This window comes from Ovis aries, chromosome 25 (genome assembly GCF_016772045.2).
Source record: "Ovis aries strain OAR_USU_Benz2616 breed Rambouillet chromosome 25, ARS-UI_Ramb_v3.0, whole genome shotgun sequence".
NCBI lineage: Eukaryota > Metazoa > Chordata > Mammalia > Artiodactyla > Bovidae > Ovis > Ovis aries.
The window spans coordinates 42,699,885-42,710,723 of NC_056078.1; the positions used below are offsets into that span (position 1 = coordinate 42,699,885).

The 10,839-nt window shown below is 47.8% G+C and overlaps 1 non-coding gene across 1 annotated transcript; it reads left to right on the top strand.

The window, feature by feature from the left end:
• Nucleotides 1-267: 267 nt before the first annotated feature.
• LOC114110889 (U6 spliceosomal RNA) lies at nucleotides 268-374 on the top strand. The gene has a single exon (XR_003587059.1). It is a non-coding gene; the product is annotated as a U6 spliceosomal RNA (small nuclear RNA).
• Nucleotides 375-10,839: the final 10,465 nt, after the last annotated feature.

Below are 10,839 nucleotides of genomic sequence, written 5' to 3' on the forward strand. Positions count from 1 at the left end.
GCTCTTGAGCTGGGGCTCACAGCAAGAGAAGCCACCATAGAGAGAAGCCAGCTCAGAGTAACCAGGGAGCAGCCACACCTAGACAAAGCCCACGTGCAGCAACAAAGGCCCAGTGCAGCCAAAAGTTAATTAATTAAAAAATAAGAAAGTTATTTAAAAAAAGACCCAAGTCAAATCCCTGAGGGGAAAACCATAATGTGTAAATTGAAGTACACCCTGGATGGGATTAACGGAGGAGCAGACACGGTATAAAAGATGAATGAATCTGTGCTCGCTTCGGCAGCACGCATACTAAAACCGGAATGATACAGAGAAGGTTAGCATGGCCCCTGCGCAAGGGTGACACGCAAATTCGTGAAGCGCTCCGTGTTTTTACATTTCTCCAAAGAAGACATACGGATGGCTAACAAACACACGAAAAGATGCTCAACATCACTCATTATCAAAGAAATGCAAATCAAGACCACAATGAGGTACAATTTCACGCCAGTCAGAATGGCTGCGATCAAAAGTCTGCAAGCAATAAATGCTGGAGAGGGTGTGGAGAAAAGGAACCCTCTTACACTGTTGGTGGGAATGCAAACTAGTACAGCCACTATGGAGAAGTGTGGAGATTCCTTAGAACTGCCTTATGACCCAGCAATCCCCTGCTGGGCATGCACACCGAGGAAACCAGAATTGAAAGAGACACGTGTACCCCAAGTTCATCGCAGCACAGTTTATAATAGCCAGGACATGGAAACAACCTAGATGTCCATCAGCAGATGAATGGATAAGAAAGCTGTGGTACATATACACAATGGAATATTACTCAGCTATTGAATACATTTGAATCCGTTCTAATGAGGTGGATGAAACTGGACCCTATTATACAGAGTGAAGTAAGCCAGAAAGAAAAACACCAATACAGTATATTAACGCATATATATAGAATTTAGAAAGATGGTAATGATAACTCCATATTCGAGACAGCAAAAGAGACACAGATGTATAGAACAGTCTTTGGGACTCTGCGGGAGAGGGTGAGGGTGGGATGGTTTGAGATAATGGCATTGAAACATGTATATTATCATATGTGAAGTGAATGGCCAGTCCAGGTTCGATGCAGGATACAGGGTGCTCAGGGCTGGTGCACTGGGATGACCCAGAGGGATGGGGTGGAGAGGGAGGTGGGAGGGGGTTCAGGATGGGGAACACGTGTACACCCGTCATGGATCCATGTCAATGTATGGCCAAACCAATACAGTATTGAAAAGTAATTAGCCTCCAAAAAATAAATTAATTTTAAAAAGATTAATGAATCTGTAAACATTGCAATAAAATTATATGAAATGAAACACTGAAAAAAATGAATTTTTTGAAGATGAAAAGAGCATCAGTGAATTATATGACAATGTGAAGCAGTCTAATACATGTATAATTGGAGTCCCTGAAGGAAGAACAGGAAATATTTGAGAAATAAAGGCTGAAAATTTTCTAACCTTGATGAAAACTATGAACCCATCTGTCTATGAAGTTTAGCAAACCCAAAGCACAAGAAACATGAAGAAATCAGCATATCATAATCAAACTGCTCAAAACCAGTGATTGAGGGAAGATCTTAAAAGCAGTCAGAGGAAAGGGACAGGTTTCATCCAGAGAAACAAAGATGAGGACGCCTGAGGATTTCGCCTTGGAGACAGTGCCCCCAGGAGCACAGTGGAGGCACAGGCTTAGAGTGAAGGCGGGGAAGCACCTATCCAGGTGTCTATACCCCACGAAAAACACCTTTCAAAAGTAAGAGTGAAATGAAGACTGTTTCCGACATGAAAGCTGAGAGAATTTATCACGAGCAGATCAGCAATACAAGAAATGTTAGAGGGCATCCTTCATGCAGAAGTAAGACAACACCAGATAGAAATCCGAGTCTATGAAAGAATAGCAGAAGTGGTCACTATATGGGGAAGCGTGTAAGGTTTCCTAAGTGTTTAAGCTGACTAGGAGAGCGGACCTGCGGGCACAGGGGTTAAGGCGCCGGAGACGAACGGTGGGAGCTGCGTTGGCACGCATGCGTGACCGCGTGTGGAATGGATAGCCCCCGGGAAGCTGCTGAAGCGCAGGGAGCTCCCTCGGAGCTCTGCGATGCCCTGGGGGCGGGAGGCAGGGTGCGAGGGAGGGGACAGAGGATACATGGAGCTGACTCACCTTGTTGTACAGCAGAAACAACACAACTTTGTGAAAGAACTACATCCAATAAAAATAAATAGAGATAAAATTTTAAAAAGATAACGGTTTAAACAAAAATGACGACAATATGTTATAAATTTTATAACATATATAAAGGCAAAAAGTGGCAACAGTAGAATACAGATTGGGGAGAAAATATACTATTATCAGGTTCTTACACTGTGTGTTAGTGTTTCTCGACCACGGTTAATCTTTTGGACTGCAGAGTTTTTCATTGTGAGGGACTATTCTATGCACAGTAGGACTTTTAGCAGCATCCCTGTCTTCTATCCATTAGAGGGCCCTAGTCTCTAGATCATGCTGTCTTCTGAAGGACAATATTGCCCCCAGTAGAAACCCACCTCTGTATACAAAAAAGTTTAATATCACTTCAAAGTAGACTAAGGTAAACATATACTGTAAACCCTAGAGCAACTGCTAAAATAACAAAACCAGGAGTTAATAGGTCAACAGAAGATAAGATTGAATATTAGAAAATATTCAATCCAAAGAAAGCATCAAAAGAGTTAAAAGGGAACAAAGAACAGACAGGATACACAGAAAACAAATAGGAGGAAACACTTTAACTTTAATCATATCAAAATCATATTAAATGTACATGGTTTAAACACCCAATTAAACTCAGAGATTGTCAGACTGGATTTAAAAAGCAATACCAAACCTACATGCTGCCTGAAAGAAATGCACTTTAAATATGAAGACAGGAATAGGTTAAACATTAGGGTGGAAAAAAAAAGCATACGCTATCCTAACACTAGTCAAAAAAAAAAAAAAGAAGCTGCAGTGTCTGCATCAACATCAGATAAAGAAGATTTCAGAACCAAAAGTACTATCAGGGATGAAGAACATCATTTCATAAAGATAAAGGGTCAATCTCTCAGGAGGACATAACACTCAAACATTCATGACCCTTAATAAGGGAACTTAAAAATATATGAAGTAAACCTGATAGAACTATAGTGAAAAACAGACAAATCTACATTATACTCAGAAATTTCAATACTCCTCTCTCCACAGATGATAAAACAAGTACACGGAAAATAGCAATATGGCAGATATGAACCTTCCCAACCAACGTGACCTGTTTGACACCTGTAGAAGGCTCCATGGAAAGGTCTCATTTTTCTCAAGGACACATGGAACATTCACCAAGATACTCCAGGCTATGAAACAAGTCTTTTACACTTAAGCATATAGTTTGGAAATCACTGGATAAGCTCATGAAAGTTTCCAAAAAGTTCTGCAGTACAATAAAACACAACCAACAACAACAACAACCAACCCCCAAACCAAACCTGTTCTACTTTGCTTAATGTAGTTCAGGACCTTGCCCTTCATCCCCAGTCTGAAATACCTGCAGAAAATGATGTGCCCACTGCCAGAAATCAGAGAGCTTGGAGGGATTAAAAATTAGGCAAACCAAGGTCAAATTTCAATCACTGAATAGCCCGACATTGGATGTCAGCATTTCCCCGACGCAAATAAAATAATGACGCTCCTTGCTGTAAGAGATCCCAGGGAAATGCCTTATATGTGTCTCATAGTGCTGAACACAGCTGGGAAGTTAATTTTCTTCTCCTGGGGACAGATGGACTGTCCCCTTGTTCTTCAGCAATGCATGCCAGCCCTCCATGTGTCTTCCAAAAGAAAAGTGGTCTAGGGATCTGCTCTGAGAAAGGTGGACATCTATCTCCTGTCTCAAGTAGATGTTTGAAAGCCACTTTTTAAAAAAATTATAGTTGGTTTGGGGCTTCCCTGGTGGCTCAGACAGTAGCGAATCTGTCTAAAATGTAGGCGACCCGGGTTCTATTCCTGGGTTGGAAGATCCCCTGGAGAAGGGAATGGCAACCCACTCCAGTATTCCTGCCTGGAAAATCCCATGGACAGAGAGGAGCCTGGTGGGCTACAGTCCACAGGGTTGCACAGAGCTGGACACGACTGAGTGACTAACACTTTCCCTTTCCCTGCACTGAACAGTAAGTCCTTACTGGTCATCTATTTTATATGTAGTAGTGTGCATATGTTAATCCCTAACCCTCGATTATATCCTCCGCTTTCTCCTTTGCTCACCATAAATCTGTTTCCTACGTCTGTAGGTCCATTTCCGTTTTGTAAATAAGTTTCATTTGTATCAGTTTTTTTATATTCCACATAGAATGAAGTCCTCTTTCTTTAAACATTCTGCTTGTTTCATTTATGGACTACTTTGAATGAATTATATATGGTAAAGCATGCATAAGTCAGTTTCAAAATCCTGCTTGCATACTCTTTTGCTGTATCCCTTAATAGATAAATTGGGGGAAATCTTTAGTCTCTTTCTGCCCCAAATGTGCTCTGTGTGTGCTGTGCTTAGTGCCCCAAAGAGGACTAAGGCAATGTTTTATAGCTGTCACACACAGTGCTGCCCGGGAGAAACTGACAGAGGTCAGCACACCCCCAGCTTTTGTTGAAACAGTTGTCCAAGAATGTTGATACCGTAGGAGGGAGAACATGTCATTCTCAAGAGCAGCCAGACAGTGGCACCAAAGGCCAGGAATGGAATCATCCAGGCCACTGTGGTCTCTGGACCAGAAGCCTGTTTAGCGAACAGAGCAAAGCCCGGCTAAGACCTTGTTAGAAGTACAAATCCCAAACCCAGTGAGTGAGTCAAACGCTGCCGGTGGTAGGGCCCAGGACTTTGCACTTTATCAAGATTTCCAGGGGATTCTGGTACCTGCTCAGGACACCCTGCCTCCAAGCCCGGCTCAGTTTTCTCTGCAATTGGCAGGTACTACTAAAGGAGTTGATTTCATGCTTCCTTATTTCACCAAACAGCTTCTGCCTAGCCAATAAACTGCTTTTTTTTCTTTAAAAAAACTGTTATTGAAGCACAGTTGACTTACAGTGTGTTAACTTCAGGTGTGTAGCAGTGACTCAGTTACATAGAATCATTTAGAAACGTTCCATACGTTTTCCATTACCTGCCTTCACGGTTCTTCCCTCTTAGTGGGTTTTTTTTTTTTTTACTTCTTTTTAAATTTTTTTAAATTACAAAGATATGATAACATTTACAGGAGACCTCGAAAATACAGAACAAACTTACATATAGTTCCACTATATATAACATTTTTTATGTTAAGACTTTTAAAACTGTTTATTTTTATATGAAATAGAAAGCGACTGACTCTATGTCAGACCTGGAAGCCTGCCGCTTTAAACCTTGTCTCCAGCTTTGACACAGGGATGGGCAGGTCACAGCCCTGTGTCTATAGCCACAGCTCCCAGGCTGGACACCTTCATCCCCTGTCCTCCCAGCCTGGGAACTGTGACTGTCCTGTCTCCAGCTTAACCTCCTTCTCTCACCTCAATGCTTCTCACGTTGATGACCCACAGATAGCAACTTCCCTGAATCTTGGTTCTCCTCATGGAAAAGTACCCTGTGATCAACCCCAGGAAGCAGGATCTGCATTCCTGGGTCCTGGCCCCTCCCCACCCAGGTGCTGGCCGTCAGACCCTGCACCTCTTTCTTTCCATAGTCGCCCAGTTAGTAAATTAGAGGGAACATCCTGATCTGACCCGGGGTCAGCCCTGGTTTCTCTTGTGAAAGCCCGGGCGGCACTCACAGTCACACCCCACGGGGATGTCACACCAACAGTGAGTGGAGGGAGGTAATGAGATGGAGATGATACCGTCCACAGAGCCTTGGAACAAGCTCTGGGTGCAGCAGCTGGAAGAGCAGGGGCTCCAGGAGAAGACAGGCCGGACAGTCTAGTCTTGGTGACCCCACATTCCGCAGGATCTGCACAAATCCCCAAGTCTTGCCAAGCCTCAGTGTCTACATCTGTGAAATGGAGGAGCTAAACCTGCATTTCTCACAGGCTTACTACGCTGTCAAGCAACGTCTAGCACGATGCCTAGTACCTACATGGCTCTCTGCATGTCTTCCCTTCCCTTAGGGAGCAATGAGCTTTCTGTCCCAAGAAGTGTGTAAACAAAGATCGCTGCCCCTTTTGCCAGAGACATTTGTCAGGAGCAGAGATGACGAGCTCAAATGCTCACGGTGTGCAGCGGACTAACAGAAGTTAGTGCAGAAGCCAGATGGGGCCTGTGAGAGGCTGGGGACCGCATGGCCTGTCTATACGGGGATGCTGCTGCTCGGCTAAGTGGGCTGCTGCAGGGAGAAAAACAGGGCCCCGAGTGGTCAGTTTCCTATTTCTTGAGAGAAATTGGAAATACAGCTGTGTATGTGAAATCCAGTTTGACCTGCCTCCTGAGGGTCACAGAGGAGGGGCTCCACGTGCTGAGACACAGCTGTGAGTGACAAACTGAAGCCATCAACCTCGGAGGCCCTCCCCCAGGAACACACAGGACGGAAGAGCATGGTTCCCAGTCAGCAGACACGACTCTGCATCTTGGCTCCAGCACTTTCTGACCATGAGATCTTGTACCCCACCGTGTAACGCAACACAAGCCTCCTCTTGTGCACAAGAGGTTGGGGTGTTGGGGTACAACACAAGCTTGTACCCCAACACAAGCCTCCTCTTCTTCATCTGTAAAATGGGGGCAGGCAATAACCCCGAATTCACCAGTCTATAGTGGGGGTTGAGTACAACTGCGTGTGGGAAAGGGCTCTGAGACTTTTCTGTCAATCAGTGATAACAAAGCCCACGGGATAAAGACCGCTAGGGATGCACAACCATGGCCCAGCAAAATTAGGATGGACAGCTGAGGAGACTGCCCGCCACGGGTGGGGAGCCAAGGGCATCCCAGCAGGGCTGCTGGGGGGGTGGGGGAAGGAAGCGCACAGGAACACGTCTAGACAAAGCAGTGCTTGACACAACCAAGTCACAGAAAGGCTGTGTGTAGCGGGCTCCTCTCTGAGAGGTGGGACCTCGGGTCCCATTTGCTTGGAAACCATAACGGTAAGGTCATGTGGGATGCTCTGTCTGATAATCCCTCTCTTGGGGCTCCAACTTGGGCTGGAGATGGGACTAGTTCTGAGTCATAGCCACCCTCTGACCTGGGTCCTCCTGTGTCTACCAGGATGTCCCGTTCTTGCTCCAGATTCCAAACAGCCAAGCGTCTGGCCATCTGGGATTCTAGGAGTCAGTTTCTTCACATCACCTCCTCAATGGCCCTGCAGACATGCTGTGAAGAACAACAGTAGGTGCCGCCCACCAAGTGCTGCGCAGGTTCAGAGACTGTTACTGGAATTAGAGAGCCTGCCCCCGAATCCCGGATCTGCCACTCCCTAGTTCTGCCCTCACTATGCCTCTCAGAACCTCAGTTTGGGGATGAGCAGACCCACAGCCTCTAATCTGCCATTTCAAAATCTAAGAAGAACTAAATGCCAAGAGACGGCTTGAAACTCACGTGGCTGCAAAATCTGTCTTGACCTAACTCTGCTGCTAAGTCACTTCAGTCGTGTCCGACTCTGTGCGATCCCATAGACGGCAGCCCACCAGGCTCTGCCGTCCCTGGGATTCTCCAGGCAAGAACACTGGAGTGGGTTGCCACTTCCTTCTCCAGTGCATGAAAGTGAAAAGTGAAAGTGAAGTCGCTCAGTCATGTCTGATTCTTCGCAGCCCCATGGACTGTAGCCCACCAAGCTCCTCCGTCCATGGGACTTCCCAGGGGAGAGCACTGAAGTGGGCGCCACTGCTAACTCATTGGGTGGCAAAACCTGTCTGAACTGACATGAGCCTTTTTCTGTTTCTTATGGTCTCTATTGATGCTGCAAAGTGTTGGCTGTTCACACATGTCCCTGCAGAAAATACTGATGCATTAGATTATAGGGCGCTCTTCCAGACCCTGCTAGAAACAGAAAACATTCAGTATATGCATTATCTTTTTTTTGCTAAAATAGGAAAGATTTTCAGTTCCAAAACCCAAGGCCTCGGGGTTTCAGACAAGGATTTGTGGGTCACAGAGTGGCTGGGGAGTAAACGTGGCAGCTATGGAAAGTTGCTCTGGGTAGAGCATATGGCAAGTGCTGGGCGAGGGAGCCATCAGGAGTGTGGCTGCATGTTGGTGAGACCCTCCTCCTCCTGCACCGCCCCCCACCCCCCTTCCCCTGGTTTCACCTACTTTCTTAGGGCACCTTTGGCTCTTTGTCCTCTCCCCAGCCTCGATGTCCCCTCTGGCCTTGCCAGTTCTGCAGCTATTCACGGGGTGAGCCCCCCTCCCAGGATAGATCAGGTATGGCCCTCCTGTCCATAAATATGCCCCCAGAGCCCATCCTTCATACACCTCAAGCCCTCAGTCAGGCCTTCCAAATTCAGAGCAAGGCCAAGCCAGCTCTGCTAGGCAGCTTTCTCCCTGCTTCTGCCTCCCAGAGATTGCCACACCCCACCTCTGATGCTGAAGAACCAATTAAAAGGGGGGACCTCCCAAAGAATTCACAGTGTCTCCTGTCTTTCCATCAGTCAAGAGCAGAATCCGCTTGTCCAGTTCCATGGAGCTTGATGCTTGGGTTACTCAGAACACTGGGAGGCTAGAGGCTTCTCGGCAGCTCCTCGGGTCTCCTGGGGTTTCCAGACCTCCGGAATGAGCCATTCAGAGACTCTCTGGGCTCCTTCACTCGGGTCTGGCTGCTGGGGGACACGGCCTTGCCTCCCCAGTGAGTGAAAGTGGGATGCACAGCTCCCAGCCTGCGGCCAACTGCTAAGGGAGTGTCTCCACTCACGAGGCGTGAGCTCTGGTTTTCACTAAGACAGAGCCCACCCAGGCTTCACCCTGGAAGCTTCCGTTTCTGCTTGGGCCTGGTTTTGGCCTGCTCTCTTCTAAGGAGCTGTGGCCAGCTCTCTGCTGATGCAGCCTTCCAGCCCAGTGGTCTTGAGCAGGGGAGGAGGAACTCAGGAATCAAGGCCTGAGAGCCAGAGGCTCTGAGACAGAAGGAGGCATGTCCCCCAGGCAGAAGGGCTGGGTGACAATCTCAGTGAAGGCTGCCCCTGGATAGGCTGAAGGGCAGTCTGGACCACCAGCGGCTCTGGAGCAGAGGTCAGCTAAGGTCACAGCTCAGGACACTTGGGCTGCATCTTGGCACTTCCATAATCCCAGCAGCCGGTAGATGCCATCAACCCTCTCCCCTCCTGCTTCTCTTCTCAAAGTCACAAGTCATTGGCTCAGCAGAGCCCTTCCTTCATTACCTGGTTTTGTGGATGAATCCTCCATTATGCTTCCTTTAAATGCCCCCTCCACCTCTGGGCTTTCCTGAAGCCTGGCTTTCTCCTGGGACGATATCTCCTTCCCACCCTTCCCTTGGATTAATTCAACAGCTCCTCAAGGTACCAGTGCCTGTCACCTCCAGTGCCCCACCCAGGCCACTTCACCTCTGACACATCCCTGTCAGAAGGACTGCTACTCAGCCCCATGCATTGTCACTCAAACTGCAGCTGAAGCAGAGAATGTCCCGGAGGTCTCCCTTGCATTAACACTCTGCTGGGGGACAGGGGTGAGTGAGATGCTCCCAGACCTCCCCGAAGAGCAGAAGAGAGGTCAGGCCCCACGAGGCACCCCCATTCCCTCAGCTCCTCCCTCCATTCCAGCTGAGCAGGCATTGCTGGGTCCCGGAGTCTAGGGGGCCAGGGGTAGGTTCTGGTGGAGGAGGGCATGACTTCTCTCTTTCTAGCTTACATTCAGCTCTGCCCCCTCTCCTTTCCCTTTCCATGTGTCTTCCTGGAACATCCATCCTGGGAAAGGGAGACAGACAGTCAGCACAATCTATAAACTGCCTATGGTGACAGGTACACTGGAAAAAGTAAAGTAACCAGGGAGGGGTAGGAAGTCTTGGGGGGCGATTTTAAGCAAGGTGGCCTGGGAAGGCTTCATCATTAAGCGCAGATGGGAAGATGAGGGGATGAGCATGCAGATGAACTTCTTTCCAGGCAGAGAGGAGAGTAGGTGCAAAGGGCCTGGGGCAGGGGAAGCAGGCACTCAGAGGACAGGTCAGCTTTGGTGAGGGCGGGGTCTAGACCAGAGGGCAGGATGCTCACATCTAGTCATCAAGGACATTAATTAAACAAGATGGCATAGTTCTCAGGTAGCTTGCTCGTTTTTTAAGGTAAGAACCCTGGGTGATGTCAGGTGGAAAGAAGCACCCTCCCAGTGGGGATGGAATCCACATCTTGCTTTTAGAAAGCTGTTTGGTTATACATATAAAAATGATCTTACCGTTTGAACCAGTCATTCCACATCTGGGACTGTATCCTTGAGAGAAATCCCAAACACAGGGATCCTTATATTGCTCCTTTCAATTAGCCATGAAAAGCCAATTGGCTCCCTGGAGCCCTGGCCCACTGCCCTCTGCCCAAGACTCAGGCCTCTGCACTCCAGCACTCCACTCCCTCCCCCAGCCCCCTTGCCTGCACTCCCGTCTGGAACTTCTGCCTTAGAGTATGGCCTCGGTCTCCTCCCCGCACTGCGCGCCTAAGGCATGCCTGCCCCACCCCCTTTTCCAGTAACTAGAAGGACAGAGGCTTTGTGAGCCCTTCAGCTGTGCAGACTACACCTCCACAAGGGAGGCTGGAATTTGCTCAGTCTCTGGGATCAGACAAGAAGAACGTTCCAGGTCATACCGTCTGCTACCAGATGACATCTGAGATGTTCAAGTGAGGCAATGGCATCGGTCCACCT